Genomic DNA, 5,328 nt, shown 5'->3' on the forward strand with positions numbered 1-5,328 from the left:
GTTTCTGTTTAATTAGTTACTATTTCCTGTCAACAATATATCAGGTTAGGACTGCCCTGCGTGATCTTTGTTGGCTGATGCCATAATGTCCACCCTACTCGGCTTTTCTAGTGTATGAGGATTTGCTGATGAGTTTATTTCATGGAGCACATGCCCTTCTGGCTTAGAGTACAGAGGCTGTGCCTCAGGAAAAATAATTGTGATAGGTCTGTATGAAGCCAATGTTTTTCCAATGCTGCAACTAACAAAATCGAGAATGAAAAAATATTCCGTCTTGACTGGCAGACAGAGATGTCAGTTCTAAACAATGGTGATATAGTGCATCTCTAAAATATGTAACCACAAATTAAGCTGTCCAGACCCTGGCATCTTCAGCTATACCAGTTCATCAGACTAAATGATGCAATAGTGAGTGTCAGAGCAAGCACCACAAGCTGCCTCATCTCACCCATACCTGGATCTCAGCCCAATCAACCATTGTAGGAAGAATCTCACAGGTTGTGGCATAAGGCATGTTTGGAGATGAAACCTGGTATTTCAGCTGCACTGGAAAACTGGTATCCTTCCTCTACAAGGATGTGTAATAGTCCACACAAAAAGATTCTTCACTCCCTTTGGTAGACAGCTGGATGAAAGAGGATGGCTGGTCTACAATGTAGATTGAACCCTCAAGACAGGCTTGGTGATCTCCACAGCAATAGATCCATTCAAACAGGGGAACAAATGCCATGCCTTCTCTAAGAGTCGGTCAGCTTTGATCAGCAAGGTTCTGTAGGTGACATGACCTGGAGGTGCCACAGATTGGTGGGGAGAGGAGAGATTTGGGGTTAAGTATTGGTTTTAAATAGAATGTAAACATCTCCCAGACTGTCTGTCATGAGGCCTTTGGTTCAAGGGGCTCAGATAACGTGAAGGGGGAGATTTCCATGTTGTTTGGGAATGTATGCATGTTTGAAGCAAGTGAAATGCCATGCACACTTGCTCCTTCTCTCCTTGGACTAGGAGTAGGCATTTAAGGTTTTCCATGTCTTGCTAGTCTCATCCTGCTGACCCAGTAATAAACATGTTTGTTCTTGTCAAACTGATAGAGCAATTAACATCTGCTGTACAACTCATCCATAACAGAACATTCTTCTTCACTTTACAGTTAGACTAACAAAAGGAAACTCAAGGGAACAGGTTGAGCCAGAAACTGCTTTTAACTAATTTTTGCATCTGACTCCATTTCTAGTTGATGATGTCTCTTTAATATAAATAAAAGATGTCCAGAAAGCACTTTTTTTCTTGGTTCCCTGGAAGACAGAGATTTTGCTAATGCCATGCAAGTAGGAGTGTATGAAGCTTGGCACCCTGCCCTTGTGCAGCTGGGTAATAACAATGGGCAATGGCTGTTCTAAATTTTACAGCCCACAAGTGAAAGGGAGTGAGAAAAACATGCATATAGGATTAAGTGAAATATTTAAGTCACCCTTTTACTTTGTTCTTCACACGGGGTGCTTTTACTCTCTTCCAAGCTAGCATTACATATTTGGGACTCTAGCTAGGGATTAGGAATATAAAACAGGAAGGGACCTTGTGGGTAATCCAACACAGTCTCTTGTTATTGCAGGCAATCATGTTACATAATTTCTTTAATAAATATATCAAGCTTAACCTTAAAATCAGTTAGGTTTCTTGTATCCATTACTCCAGCTGGAAGGCCGTTTGACAGTTTCAGTCTTCTGATGGTTAGAAACCTTCTGCCAGTTCCCAAACTACATTTATTAATGGCCAGTTTATAAGAATTTATGCTTGTATCAATATTCTTCTTTATCTTAAGTAATTCTTTTCTTTTTCTTACTTATAGAGTACAATCAAATCCCCTTCCAGCCTTTGTTTTGCCAGGCTAAACATATCTGATGGGCTCTCTCTTTCTCTGGTCATCCTAATAGGCCTTTTCTGCACCTGATCCAGTTTGATTTCATATTTCTTGAACCTGGGTGAGCAAATTGTACATGCTATTCCTGATGAGGTTTTGCCGATGCTTGTTCAATTGAATTAATGCTTCCTTATTGGTACTGGACTACTTCTGATACATCCTAGAATCTTATTTGCTTTTTTATGGCCATATCACATGGGTAGCTCATAATTATCCCTTGGCTGAGGCATCCATATACTTCTTCCCTGTCATTTTCAAATGAGAAACTCCCAAAATTTATTGTTATCCTAAATGCTTGAGTTGGGGTTTGAGAGGTTAAGTTTCATTCTGTTTTTATTTCCCCAGTCCTAAAGGTCATCCAGTTCTTCCTGTGTGATATTCTGATGTATATTAACAATGACTTTGAATTTTATGTTGACAGCAAATTTCACCAGTGCACCCCTGCATCTTTGATCCATGCCATTAATGAAAATATTAAATGAGATTAGTGCCAAGACTAATTTTTGATGCATTCTACTAATAATCTATTTGCATTCCCTTTTTCCCCTCCCTCCAGTTCTTTGCCCACCTTATCGGTCTTTTATGCACTTCTATCTTCTCCAGCTTTGCTAAATACTTCTCCATGTAGCACAGTAACAAATCCAAAAAGATTGGAACTACCTTATTCCCCTTGCCTAGAAATTAATCTCTTATCAAAATAAGATATCAGGTTAGTATAGTATGATCTACCTTTGGATCAAACATCTTCCCTTATGTTTAGACGCGTTCAGTAAGATGAAGTAACAAATACTGCAGTCACCTGAATACAACACATTGAGATCAAGTTAAATTTTTACATTGAAAACAGTCAGTTTTGGGGTATGTTTTCTTTGATAATTAGTAAAATGCTTTAACTAGAAAGTAGTTATTCATACATACTTAACTGAGAGGAGTTCTGAGAGGAGATAGGACAAAAGAAAGAAGGGAAGCTAGTGACAGGTAAATGGTAAGTAAGAGAGGTAATAACTCACAAAGGTCAATTTGCCTAGACATCCAAATGCTTCTCCAAACTCATTTGAATTTATTTTCATTTAAAATCTTTTTGACAGTCTTTCATAAAAGACTGATACAGCAATGGCTTCACTGCTTCTGGTTTAGAAAATAGCCTACTCAATGCTGTGCAGCTTGCCAGAGGGTGCGGCTCTAGAGCATTAAAAGTTTACCATATAGACACGGCCTAAGATGGATGGAATCAGTCTGCAGAGAGAGTCTTTCTCAGGGGGTTATTTTTTTCTGGTCTGGCAAAAGCAGAAAGCTCAGAGATTAATGAAGTGTACATATGGTTTTGTATATATGTATGTTTGTAAATACAAAGGAATATATGGGTACATGTATAGAACAACCTTTTCAAATGAAAAAAGAAAGAAAAGTAGTTTGAGTTTGAATTTTGGGTACAGGTCCAGCTGTTGTCTTAACCTGAACCCACTGACATACCTAAAATATCTCATTTTGATTTTAATGCTCCTCAATCTGAAGAATGTCCCATAGTATAGCATGCCTACAAACTCAATACTGCTGTTAGAGAGAACCAGTAATAACTATTCCAAAAGGAATATGCTTTTACTTATAGTCCTAAACATCCTGTCACAGACAAACAGCAAATACATTCTATTATGGCTAGCTAAATCCTTCTCATTTTTTTTTAAACAATATGAATTGAGAACATTCTTGTTAGGAATTTTTTAGGGTTTTTTAAAAGCTGATCGTCCACTTTTTTTTACAACAGAGCTTTCTTTCTTTGGTACCAGTGTATCAGTTAGCAGCTCCCACAGCAAACTGATGTGGGATAACAACTTGCTGAATGCACCCTTGTGAGCATTGCTACTTATTCCAGGAAATCAGGTCCAAGAATCAGCTGCCTCCTTCCCACCCCCGCCCCCTCTTCAGGTTCTCATTGGCTGCTATCCTTCTGCAGAAGCACTGCATCTTAGTGAATGGATCTCCCCACCCCCACAGATGAAATAAGAAGTCTCCCCTTGCTGTCTTAGATCACATTGCTCTGACTCCAGCCCAGTCTACAGGGAAGGAAGGTAAGTAGCAGAAATAACACTAAAAATACTTAGAAAAAAAATGTTTGTACTTACTGGGGGAGGGGTTTCCATGCCAAAGATATTGAAACAGGATTGCTTTTCTTTTTATTGAACTCACTTTTGAATCCAGAGCTGTTGGGAATTCATCAACCGAAGTACTTGAAAGAAAAGCCAAAACATAGTTAGGACACACATTTCATAAGTGTTTGTTAAACCCACAAATTTTTCTAACTATAAGCTGTGCATTGTAGAGCATTCCCATTATAACGTGGGAAAGGAATAAATGAAGAACAAGCATTCTCACTTATGTGGCTGAGACCAATTCACCTACAGTAAAATGTTACAGCTCCTCAGGCAGCTCATGTAACTTGATATAGCTCCATCCAAGTCAACAGAGTGGTGCTGATAAATACCAACAAGGATCTGTGAGCCACAAGACTTTTTACGTGAACATAAAGGTTGCTTCTTATATTTCATATCAAACCCTTCTGTTTAACCTAAAAATATTACAAAGCTTTTTGGACCATATATTCTACAGTGTTCCCCTTTATGTTAAAATCTTTCTCTCAAAGTCAGTCACAGATTTTTCATCATCTATGTAAAATTTGTAAGCAAACTTACAATTTAATATTCATGTGATTTCAGTATAGAAGAAGAGGACTCGTTTATATTTTGTATCTAAAATATTAAATAGTCTATTAGAAGCAAGCGCAGAAAGAAGAGATTAGTGTATTTGCTCATATTACTCCTCATGAAAATAGAAGAGCTTGCCTGATCTCTTGCGGATTGCTCACTTGGAATACTGTCATTCAGTGATTAGCTAAAAAAGATAGATACAACTGCATCTTAGAAAGAAAAGGATGTGACAGATGGAAGCTTGAGAATAAAGATGATTAAAACGTATTCTTTTTATGTTTGGTTCATAATGCTTTGCAAACCCAAAAGCATGCAGGCTAAGAATTATAGCAAACCAGCTGAGCCAAGCTGAAGACTTGTTGATACCGGTAATAAAGAACCATGGCAATACACTCTACAAACCTAGAAGGTTATTGAACATTTTCACACATGCACATGGGTGTGCACATACACACACACACAGACACATTCTATAGTGCAATTTAATTGGTGAGACAAGTTTTTGTGACTTGAGATACTTCTGTGCTATTTTCCACAGAAGGAATGTAGAGTTTGGCTAAGACAATGGTCACACTGTACTACCTTGAAATCCAAACTAAAGAAATGTTGGTTTAGGAAGCTGGACCAAAGTCAGGAAACAGATACTGTTTTGGAAATATACATTATTATCACACATTGGGAAGTATTTTCTTCATATGTTAACTG

The 5,328-nt window shown here is 38.0% G+C and overlaps 1 protein-coding gene across 2 annotated transcripts in view; it reads left to right on the forward strand.

Annotated features, from left to right (window-relative positions):
* Positions 1-5,328, forward strand: part of S100B (S100 calcium binding protein B) — a 34,669-nt gene that overhangs the window by 23,153 nt on the left and 6,188 nt on the right. The window contains exon 1 of one of the 2 annotated variants that reach the window (XM_025202219.1): positions 3,706-3,987. The exons of the other annotated variant lie outside the window; for it this stretch is intronic. The gene's annotated coding sequence lies outside the window, so the exon portion shown is untranslated. Of the gene's footprint in view, positions 1-3,705; positions 3,988-5,328 lie in introns of those variants that run through there. 2 annotated transcript variants of the gene reach the window in all.

The sequence above is a fragment of the Alligator sinensis genome, unplaced genomic scaffold (assembly GCF_000455745.1).
Source record: "Alligator sinensis unplaced genomic scaffold, ASM45574v1 scaffold566_1, whole genome shotgun sequence".
In the NCBI taxonomy this organism is placed as follows: Eukaryota; Metazoa; Chordata; order Crocodylia; family Alligatoridae; genus Alligator; species Alligator sinensis.